A 12,560-nucleotide genomic window follows, 5' to 3' on the forward strand; every position below is an offset into this window, starting at 1 on the left:
AATTGTTTTCTAATCTTACACATTTTCTTCCATATTTGCCGTACAGATATTACAGAAACTATTTTGGTTACCTACTTTCTACATAGCTTAACCTTTCTTCTGCATACTAATCATTCACACTAAAAGATTCCAAATATAGAAGAATATCTTTTTTAACTTCCTACATGTTTTCCTGAAAATGAAAAAGTATTGCTAGTATAGAACCATTAAAACACAATTCTAATATGAAGCTATTAATACATTAATAAATTAGGTTGACAACTGGGTGATTGCGGATTTTGTCATTAGGTGGTATTGACAAAATCCGCAACCACTTAGTTGTCAACCAATACTACCAAAGTACCAATACAAGTTTTATTTCTTCATAGAGAAACTATAATAACATACAAAAGTACCATATAAAAGTGTTTTGCTATAAAAAAAATGCTTCCTAAAAAACTGCTCTAATACATTCCTAATATAGAAAAGTAATAAAATTCTAATCAAATCCTAAAATCATCATTCTAAAATTAGATTTAGATTTGTTATAACTTTAAATTACTTTAAATTCCGTTTCATCATCTTGTAATCATCTTGTATACACTATGCTAACCAAAATTTACATTAAAGCTAACTACTAAGTGTTACTTATTCCTAACCTCTCAAATTTCACTAGGTTTGTGAACGAATTTCAAGCGTCTTTTCCAAGCGCGAAATATTCGCGTCAGCTTGAACGAAACAGGATCGAGAGAAGTGAGAGGCGGCTTATAGTATGTATATGGTGGCGCGATCTTATGCAATCTCATGATAGGAATCATGGGTCAGTCACTTGGCCGGCTCATGGTGCTTCCATGCGTTATGATTCTCCGGCCAGGAAAAAAGAACTGTCGTACGGCAGACAGCTTTTATCGAAGACATAGGTATGTCGTAATGACAGCTCGCGATTCTTTGAGTAGAACTTAATGAAAAGATATTAATAGAAGCGTTATATAACGGTATAACATCGTCTACTACAGCTACCGCATTATCATAGTCAATGGAATATCATTATTAAGTGTATGACTTTTCCCGTTTTGCCAGAAAACTAGCGTTTACGGATTCCACTATTGGCATAAATGATACATAATGGTAATAGTACAGTGCATGATTGCTGATGGAAGAAAGATGATGGCAGTTGGAATTATAGAAATTAGAGTATGGCATATATTGCATGGATGAATATGAAATATGATTTGGAGAGGTTAAGATAACGAGAGTGTAAGTGATTAGATCTGATGTTGATTAGTTAGTAAATTATATGATAAAGAAAGTGTATATAGTCTAAATAGGTTACTCTGTTATAATAGTTCATGTTACATACATATACATATGTATGTATATATCCTTCTACTCTTATCATATCAAGGGATTAGATTTGATATTGATAGTTCAATTATTAAATTGGAATTGACATGATACGAATCAAAAAACGTATAGTAAATGTTTAATAAATGTTATCTATGGACGTTTGCCTTTTGTTAAAATGTGTATACGTTCTTCTGGTATCCTGTGTATTTATTTCAGAGTATTCAAGCAAAGTAATCTAATTACTGTATACATATTCTCTCTATCATATAAAATGAAATAAAATATCTTAACTTTTTCGTGTCTTTTAAGAGGTTAGATTTAAATACATGAAAGAATCATTCTTCACAGAAGGAAAAAAAGTGCTATTCCAATTTTAGAAAGTAACACAAAGAAAGATTTTGTGCTCGAAAGTTATAAAATATTAATTAATTAATTTAATTTTTCTTTATTCTTCCGCTTAGGACGATTTTCTTCAACTTGATTGAACTTTTAATAGAACAATCAGATATTAAAATATATTACAATAAGATTCAAAAGTTAAGAGAACTGACATATTAATTAAATTATCACGGAATGTAGATTTGTAGATCTGAATGTAAATTTTGTGAGACGATGGTTGACTATATGGAGTTAGAGAATAGAAAGTGAATGTATTGATGAATAATGCTTCCATAGTAACTACCAGTGAGATTGATGTAAAATCGAATAACTAGAATTGCTGCTCAGCGAACGTCCTTGAAATTCATCCTCTCACTCCTACTTCTATAGAAAATTACATTCCTAACCTTCTCCATCCAACAAGCGTCATCTTAAGTATATCAAGTTAAAATTTATGGTAAGCCAATCATTATAATTCCAATACTAAAAAAATTAACTTCGGCTAACTTCCAAGATTATTTCTATTGTATATATCCTCGAAAAGTTTTGTCAGATATAAAAAAGAGGTAATAAATATCTTTTTAGAACTACAGAATGATGCAGAAGTAGTAAATATGTTTCATGATGCCCCAAAAATCTTATCACAATTTTTCTCTTATTACTTCCAATAGTCTCTTTTGAATAAAAGAAAATATATTTAAAAAACATACTTACGAAAAAGAAAAATCGTGATAAGAACTGCGTTACTTTTGCATTACTTTATACATCAAATATAATTGTCATCAAATTGAAATTGACAATCTACCCTTGAAAATTCCCTCTTATTAAAATATTCGAGATTAATTACTAACTGCAGTTTTATCGCAGTGTTACCAACCTATGTAAAGCACGTTACAGATTACAAAATCTACGAGACAATGCAGAGAATGACGCGTTTCCAGAGTTATTCAACAGAGAGGGCAGGTGTCTTCTACTAGTCGAACCGCTCAAATACATGGGAGTAGGATGGTTATGGGTACTGTGTAATCATCAGCTCGCCGTGTATCCGGGCATTGAATTCGAGGATTCTCCCCGGCCTCCTTCAGATCCCCTCCTCATTGCACGCTGCTTTGGTTACTTGTCTTTCGCAAGATGAATGGCCAGGACCGTGTACATCCAATCACCAGGGAGAAACGATCAAACCTGTAATCGATTCTGTAGAGATAACACTTGATTTTGTAATCCTTTATTACGAGATAATTTTGCTTATTACATAAAGCTAGGTATCTAGGAAATTTAGGAGAATTAGTAATTCTGTGAAATTAATAGCTGATTTTTTAATTTTTATTACATGATATTTTTCTTTTTTATCATAGAAAAACTGGATGTCAATGAAGCTTTAGAAATTTGAGTGGTTGAAAATTTATTAATTTTGGATAATTTAAGATTATAAAAGTAACAATTGATTTATCCTACAAATTGCTTTTATATTATAAAAGTAGGATACTTAAAAAATTCTTTAAGTTTATGGCAATTTACAAATAAGATCGGTTTATGTTAGCATAAAATATCGATCTATAATATGGTTATATCAGGTCAATTTACATACTTCTTTATTAAGGAGGCCAATAAAATGGGAGATTTACGAGAGTTTTGAAACAAGACATCGATAGCTACCTTGGTCCGTGATGTGGGACAGAACAGGAAGAAACGACGATGACGTCTATAGATGTGACGCCAATGCATTTCTTGGCAATGTACAGAAAGACATAATCTTGATTGTATAGTCTTCTAGCCGTTTTGTATAAACTCATTCCCATTTTATTGCATTTATGTCCTTACTATTCATTTGAAAATCAATCCTTTTCTTTATTTTAATAATTCTCTATATATACAAATAATTTCTATAATCTTAAATAAATGAAGAAATAATTATACAAATAGCTGAGAGTTCCTAAGGTTTTTGATGGCATATTAATGCGTAGGAAATCATTTGGTTTACACGTACAGATATTGAAACACAAGTACTTACGTATGTATATACGAGATACAGCAAGTACACGTACCAAATCGGATTTTTCTGCGTGGTACCGGTGAAAGGGAAAAGATACCGGCGCGGCGCGGTGGTCTGGCAGGCCTAGATACCCAAGATCTGTCTGTCCTCTCATTTATATTCAGCAAAGTTCACGTTATTTTAAGATTTTCATCTTCCATAGAATTTTTGATTTCCTTCTCATTTTGTTTATTTGTAGGTTACGACCATGGTACTACATATTGTAGCAAATTGTAAAATATCAATGAAGAGAAAGCTATAGTCATTCTTTGTTTATCTATAATGGAGATCAAGGTACGTAGTTACAAATGTTTACCAATTTATAAGACATGGATTACTATTTTATTTATTTATTTAAAAAATTTATTTCTAGACAAGAACTTCTACCTAGTAATTGATCATCAATGTTGTCAAAATACTATACAAACATAACATTAATACATAATACTAATACAAACACAATACTGGAAAATACTACGACTTCATACAACGTAATACCATAATAATCAACATATAAATCAACATATAACAAAGAAGATTCTATTGAAAAGTAAATGAACATCGCCCCCAGGAGAAAGATAGAGCTACTCGATCTCATAAACTCTTTACACACTCAAACAACGTAATATCGTAACAATTAATTGACAATAAAGAAGATTAGATTTCATTGTTAAACGTCGTGTCCAACAAAACGCATGTACTACGTGACGAACTGATATTAGTCAAACGCACAAGAATTTAGAAAGTAACGGGTCACTTACGAGCCTCAATTACTCCCAACATCGAACGATACGTTTGCAAAACGTTTTAATATTTCAAAGTACCGAGGGAAGGTCTCAGCTTAGAAAGTATACGATTTTTATCTCACGGATGAATAATATCCTGACCAGGGAGCATCGATTCACCTGCGGGTGATAAAACGAATCGTAAATTTCTCTTACTTTCACTCTCGTTCGTTTACATTGTTACGGATAATTGATCGAGTGTGGTTTGCTGATTAGAACAGATTACCAGGTATCCTTGCGAGATTAACCTAACAATGATGAAGCTTCCCTTCATCAGTTTGGATTTCATTCTCTATCTTTATTTTGTCTCTTTTTCGTCCATTCTTTGTTTCCATTTTATTGATTTATAGATTGTTTTTATCAAATTTATTTTCCTTTTTATTTTCATTTATATTTTTCCCCCGATATCTTCTATATTTTTTACTATTTTTAGTTTCTTTGCTATATCTCGTAATTTCTCTGTCAACTTTGCTTTTTTTATTGTTTTCATTGTATTTGTTACCTTCCTTTTGACTTTCTACGTATATTATATCTATATTATAGGAAATCGATTTCTTTCTCTTATTATTTCTCTTACATATAAAGCAATTCACTAATAAACGCCGCTAACAAATCTCGCTTTTATGAAATTGCTGATGTTTCTAACCAATGACTCTAGTTATCTCTTTCTATCATTATACAATTTAATCTCTCCTAAGTTTTGCTACATCGAACTTAATTTTACTTTTTAATACATTTCCACAAATTCTAAATAAAAATAGACAACCATATCTCATGTCCTTTATTAGCCAGTTTTACTCTTTTCCTAGCGAGAGGAGCCCTCAATAAAACACCTAATTAATGAACTTTGTAACCAACAAAAATGACCTGAAAGTCTATATCATTTTTCTTCATTGTCTCCAACAAGCTTCTAGCGAAACCGAAAGCGAAAAGCTAGGATTAAAAGGAAAAAAGGAAGTGTATCGTGCAAGCTAATTTTGGTGAACGTGTTTCCGCGATGGCACACGGAAACAACCTGAAGCAACCAGCCCATCAAACTAACCGCCTTTCTTCCTCCTGGTACTAGAAAGCTTCCATGGAATTATACAAAATTACAATCGGACGTCAAGCTTGGCCTTTTCTATTCCTATCCCATTCTTCGCCCGTATTGCGTTACATCTGGAGGATACACGAAGTCCTAGAAACGATGGATTACCATCATGAATCTAATTGATTGCGAAGACAATGGATTTTTCTATCTATGACAACATTGCCTCTACTTTGAGGACCGTCATAGGTGAAAGCGAGACAAATTCCTCCACTGTGTTCAGCCCCCTACTGCTCTTTCTCTGTAATTACTTTAATAATCCACCTTCGTATCAACCTTATTTCCAATGTCCTAGGAACTCCTTTCCCTGGCCACACAGTTTAGGTTGTTTCTTAAGTTTGTCTGGACAATAGGTGTGACATCATATTATTGATAAAATATAAGATTAAGTGCGAAATTGCAATTTTGTTTTACATTTTACCTCAGAAGTTTAACTGTTAATACATAACCTTGAAAAGCAAAGGACATTTCCATGTTTCATTTTTTGCAGTCGTTCCTACGACAATATCCATCATCTTTTTATCCATTCATATTCTCTCAATCGTTTCAAGTATTCCATCATTGTTCATTCAATTACGATTGCACCATAGAGACTCGATTTTGCAAACACGTAACGCAAGATGATCTTTTAAGAGTGATGACAATATTTTACAAATGGTGTTCGATGCTTTTCACAGAAATTCCATTTTCTTTATTACTAACAACCTTGGTTGAAAGCACACAAAAAAGAAAAAAATACAATTTGCGACTACCTTAAGGAAACAGTGAAATTACGGGTATCTACCGCTGGAAGGCGAATACTGGTGGAAATTATCAAAAAACATAAACTTTAATCTCTTTCTTAAGCGCCACGAGCTCGAAAAAGTTGTTATAAAAAAAATGAAACGACCTGTTTATGTTCTTAATCAATAGTTATATCATTAAATATACATCATTAAATTTTCAGTACTGTAAGTCAGTACCTTAGAATAGTTACAGTAACTTTTGCGTCGTTCAATTTAATAATTAATTAAATTCTTTGATCATTAAATTTGAATTTTTTAATTGGTTGATCTTGAGAAAGAAAGATTTTGAAAAGTCAAATTACCAATTACAAATAGTCCAAGTTGAAATTCTTTTAAAATTAGGCTACAAATTCAAAAAGTTTGCAATATAAATTTAAGAAATTTCTAGATTTCCTCGTAGAGAATAATTTATAAGCAGAGAACTTGATGTCCGACCATGTGACAATAAGCAAACCTATTCTACTTTTCCCAACTAAATCCCTAGAGTTCCATTTCTAAATTCAAAAACAAATTATGAAATGTTCTGAAAATAATAAGAAATTGTGTAACAAGTTTTGTCAAAAATATTTTAAAGACATTACATTTAAAAAATATATTATATAATAAAACTTAAAAATATTGTATACGTGTACATACATAGCATTTGATATTACTCTACGTTCAAAAATTGCATGCTACTGTACCACATTCCAATTAAACTGCACTAAAAGCTATATAACGAAGAGAGAGGCGACGAGAATTGTTTAATTTAGGTAATAACGAAGTACAGCTCGAAAAGTTATGGCATGCAAGAATGTTAGCCTCTTCAACTAAAATTACAGACTACTTGAGTAATTATGTTATTGTTTTCGTGATTACGCTAACGTCGACGAACTCTACCGTTGAACTGCGTTGATTGTACTTGATTGTCTCGAATGAATATTATCTTCGTGTATCAACTCGTTTTAAACGATTAAAGTTAGAATTGTCAACTATGTACCTTAAGTGAAGCGCGTTACACGCATTCATCCCCTTATCACGAACGGAAGCTGCAATTACGTTAATTATCTTTATTGGAGCATTTTTAACGCGTGTTATAATGTCACCTTGGTAAAAAAAAGCCATTTGGTAAATCTGTCTTGCCTCTCTGGATAAAATACTACTCTTTAGAAAAAAATGTATGACTTAATTCTTTGATAATTATTTACGAAACGTCTTAACTCTCTGAGGTTAATGATCTTGAGATACACTGTCAAGGTTATGGGTAATTTCTTACATAACCATTACTGAAGCCTAATTTCAGAGATATGGAAAATATTTTGAAATAAGTTAAATTTGGATCAAACAATTAATATTATGTTAATATGTGATCATTACATAGCATTATTATTAATATGCGATCATTACATAGCATTATAATATGATGTTATGTTTGACCTCGATCAATGAATCGGTAAATCGTAAAGGATGAGATTGTAATTGCCTTGTTCCAGATACTAATTACTGTAATAAAATATTTCATTTGGTTTATTTGACTTTAAAGATTGAGTTTCTATACATTATAGCTTTTTATTACCTCAGTGATTTGTTGTTTTCTATAAAAATGTGTAGTTGATATGGTTCAATTCTCTGAAGAACAAAAATGGAAAAAGCAGAATGAGTCATAGTGAAAGATACTTTCTAAAACTGATGTTTCCCAATTACAATCCACCATTAAAATTTTCGTGCTGCTTTTAACTTATATGATTAGTTAGGAAGAACAAGATATACAATGTTTTAGAATCTCTGTTAACTTGAAAATAAAAAACTAGTATCGGAACTTCTTTCCTTAACTCATTTATTATCCAATAAAATACTTATTAACCAAAAAACGACATCACAGGACAACAAAATATCCCTATGAATAGGTATATAAAATTCCCACAAATTGTTCAGCCTTAAAAAGTATTTTACGTAACCTGTGCAGTTCTCGAAGCCGCAAAAAACTTTCACCGCATTGGAACACGACCATAAGCACAAAAAAGGAGCATAACCAGGACTCATATTTACATATCTTCTCGATTTTTCAATTTTTCAAACACCTTAACTTCTGCCACGTAAACTTTGTAAGCGTATATTTATTTGTGTGTTAAATTATAAAAAAAAGGATGAAGTTTCATTTTACTCTGCCATTTTCACGACTCGGATACACCGAACAGAATGAATTGGTTACCATCATCGTCACATGCTGGTTCTGGAGATTCGTAGGCGTACAAATTGAATAGCGACAGGTAAGCAACGAGCAGGGGAAAGAATCAGGAAGAGAGAAGATCGGCACGCGTACAAGGTGAGGTCAACGCGCCGCGCCGTGGATGAGCAATGAACTTGACCGGAAGTGGGTCAGGGACAGTCAGGGTAAACCTTCCTCGAGCTCGATAAGCATCCTTCGTAGCGCCGCGCCGCGATCCTTCTAGTATGACCAATGATTAGCTTTATGAATAGGTGACGACTAATTTATATAGTAATGAAGAGCTGTACATTAGCCTGAAAGTGTTATGTATTTTAATAAATATTTTCTAATGTGAAAATAGAAACTTCTATTGAAAATATCATAGGTATTCTATTTGTTATGCAATATATCGGTTGATCAAAATATGAAATATTTTGATATATGATAAAATAACTGAACAAATAGTGGAAGTACTTAGGTATTGAAGAGGTTTAATCGGGCTAGTGCTAGTGTTGCATAGTTAAGTTTTATTTATCATATATATCCTTATAGTACAGAGATTATTTAATCAATAACTGAAATTAATATTTACAGTTTTACCTAAATAAGCTGAATTTAACGTAACTTCGTTGATCTCTATTTCCATTATGTGTCCATTTAGTTTTGTGCGTGACTATATCTTGATTATTTAGATGCATGAGATATTTGGATATAACACTTACATACTTTAGTTACTTCAACTATTAGTGACTTTAACATACAGTATATATCTAGTAACCTTGAGTACCTCAAATAATTTAGCTACTCTATCTAGATATGCGTTACGAAACAGTTTCAAATACCTCAAAAGCATTATGAGTCTTTAATATTTAAGGTATAAAGTATTTGTTACCTCGACACGAATTATAGAGTTGTTCCATATATCGACATAGTAACAAATATTTGATCCATTTTCATTATTCATACATAAGAAACTTCTATACATAGAATCCGTTCCTTAAAATAAAGTATCTTGCATAATTATAGTAGTGCAGTTTGCACGCAATAATCAAATATGTGATAGAATGTAAGTAAAATCTATACAATTATCAATAAACACAATGTAGCCATAATCAGATTTCTTCGTATCATATTTTATCGGCAGATTATCCTACTCGAGCAACAAGAAATTTTTTGGAAATTTCAGTCAAGCTATAATAAAATGTAGGTTAGGATCAAACAACACAATAATTTCTTTTCTGATGACTAGGGTATACAAGTCTACTTTTATTGAATAATTAAACTTTGAGGATAAATACTTGAGGATAAAGCTATATAAAATACTATAATACTAATATACATAACATATGTACTAGTTTATTATATCTCACATATTTATATGTACGTAGATTAATATTATAACTACCAAATCAATCAAAATGATCAGTCAAATTTTTTATTTTCGTAATTACTAAAAACATTCAAATATTTTTGATAATATTAAAGTTTATTGTTATTGGTACAGGAACTTGAATATATATACTTATATGTTATTATCATATTGCTTTAATTTTAATTAACTATGTATAACATATTTAGGTACACATTATAGGTTGGCAGTTCTAGCGATACAACACAAACACACGCTCTAGCGTTCAGAATACAAAATACACACCCCGTGAGAAACTCAAACAGACGGAATTTCAGTAACGATAAAGGTCAGTCGCGTAACAATGCTAAACTCCAACTTCCTTGTGTGGAATTGATTCGACTGTTACACCCTTTTTCAGCAAAATTTGCTTGGGTAACGAAATTCGTCCGATGTTCATCGAAAAGTGGATCACGTAACGTGAAACCTTCGACTTGGAATTTTAATTCGCATTGCGTCACGCGCTCGTTGCGCGTGTAATTGAAATATGCGGGCAAATAACAATTACGGAAGTGGAGAACAATAGTATAGACTAACGAAGAACTGTGAGATTTTACTTACGTTTAACCTTTTTTAATAGTTTGTATTCCTATTATTATTTTCTTATAGTAACATATCTTAGTTATTTTTCAATTCTTTTATTGCCGTTCCTAATTGTTATTTACGACTCTTCACATCTATTTCTAAATATCTGCAATATATTTATAAGATTATTGGATGAAAATATAATCCTTTGGAATATAAAAGATATAGATTAAAGTCACATATTTTTTCTTTAGGGAAAAGTATGGAAGATAAGAGAATTCGTTAGATCTCTAAATAGCCTTCTAATCTAAATATTCTAAAATGATTACTTAACCTGATTGTTGTAATTTTTCTTCAACAAAGGAAAGAAATCCAAGTAATGGTGAGCATTGTTAAGCAATTTGTTAGTGTAGAAACTCGTTTTTACGAATGTTGTTTTTAAACACGATTAACGTATAATTTATTCTCCGTCTTGACGAAGCTGTAGGCAGAAGAAAACTGATTCCTGTTCAATTACCATTCCATTACATAGGGTTATCCTGTTTGCGTAAAGTTCGTTCTTCGCGAAGAATCTCGAGCATCTGATCGAGCTTCTGTGATTTCTGTCAGGCTGATTCATGGCTTTCATTAAACTTTTGTTTGCGATGAGTTTCCAATATCTAGGACGATTTTTGCAAACGGACAACCCAATCAAAAGAGGATATTGCCTTTCTTTATCAAAAGATTAACTTTCATTTAACTAAAAATTCATTAAAAATCTATGAAAAATTTGTTTAATAATAAATATATCATTAATAATAATAAAAATGGCTAATAAGAATGTTATTATATATAAATGAAAATTGTATTTAAAAATATATGAATGAGAAAGATTTGAAAAAATGATTTTTGTAATTAGGTGTGTTTGCTTACTTAAGTACACAAATACTGAGATAGGTTACACTTAATAATCGATAAAAATTTCTCATGGGAAAGATCTTGACCCGTATAAGTCGACATTTCACGATACAGATAGTTACGAGATTAGACTTATATCTAGGAGCAAAATTGCATTGTCAATTGCACAATTCTTTTACATTCTTTTAGTATCTTTATAACACTGTGATGCAAATTATGAGAGATAGCGTTATAAATATATATTGCCTTAAATATAAATATAGTATTTAATGTTGCAATGTTACTATTGTTCAAAATTACTTGAATAGTTTAACTCTATTCAGAATAAAAAATATTTTTACATATAAATATAAAATTAAAACGTAGCGTTTAATTAAAAACTAAATTTGAAATGCAAATAATAAATTAAATCTATCAAAACATTAATCTTGATAAAATAAAGTGCCATAAAATAAACGATCCTGTGATTACTTGGATCAGGTATTAAATAATATTTTGTTGAACATAAATAGGAATTGCATTAAGGTTCTACTCACGAGACTATTACGGTGCATTCAAAACATAATTCATCGTTCCATGAATGTCCTAATACACATGTAATAAAACGTTCGCATGTCAGTCACGTTCCATGACATTGAATAATATTTGATTATACCGTGACAGATTCGTAAGCATATGATGACCATGTCATCGACGTTTGTTGAATATTTAATGACGTTGCATTACAATTTAACATATTACTGCTCAACATTGTAAATTTTGGAAACTTTCAAATTTCAAGTGATTTCTCTTTTACAATTCTCTTATCGATATTACTATTTTATTTCCTTCCTTATAATTCCAAGTCTTTCTTTTGTTAACGAAAAATATCTCATTTAATTTCTACCATTGAAAACATTCAAATTTTGAGATATAAATTGAATGTATAGATTGAATTTTTAACTTTAGCTAATTAACTATTAACTAATTTGTAAAAAATGAGAAATAAAATTGATCTGCAATCTTCAACGATGTTGGATAGCGTGAACAATGCTGTGAAAATTACAACATAAAATTACCTTATAATCGCTCCTTCAAAAAAATGACACCATCATTTTATGTTTCATTTCACTTTACATCAATTTATTAAAAAGAAAAAATTCACTATAA

The 12,560-nt window shown here is 30.9% G+C and overlaps 2 long non-coding RNA genes across 7 annotated transcripts in view; one reads left to right on the forward strand and one right to left on the reverse strand.

The window, feature by feature from the left end:
• LOC126921965 (uncharacterized) overlaps positions 1-9,929 on the forward strand; it is a 46,209-nt gene extending 36,280 nt beyond the window's left edge. For 4 of the 6 annotated variants that reach the window (XR_007712608.1, XR_007712613.1, XR_007712612.1 and 1 more), the window contains 2 exons: positions 656-4,030; positions 4,110-9,929. This is a non-coding gene — a long non-coding RNA (uncharacterized LOC126921965). The remainder of the gene's footprint in view (positions 1-655; positions 4,031-4,109) is intronic. The other 2 variants (XR_007712610.1, XR_007712611.1) reach the window with 2 other exon arrangements.
• Positions 9,930-10,046: 117 nt separating this feature from the next.
• Positions 10,047-12,559, reverse strand: LOC126922022 (uncharacterized). The gene is made up of 2 exons (XR_007712632.1): positions 10,849-12,559; positions 10,047-10,680 (listed from the first exon to the last, which is right to left on the reverse strand). It is a non-coding gene; the product is annotated as an uncharacterized LOC126922022 (long non-coding RNA).
• Position 12,560: the final 1 nt, after the last annotated feature.

This window comes from Bombus affinis, chromosome 1, assembly GCF_024516045.1.
Source record: "Bombus affinis isolate iyBomAffi1 chromosome 1, iyBomAffi1.2, whole genome shotgun sequence".
NCBI lineage: Eukaryota > Metazoa > Arthropoda > Insecta > Hymenoptera > Apidae > Bombus > Bombus affinis.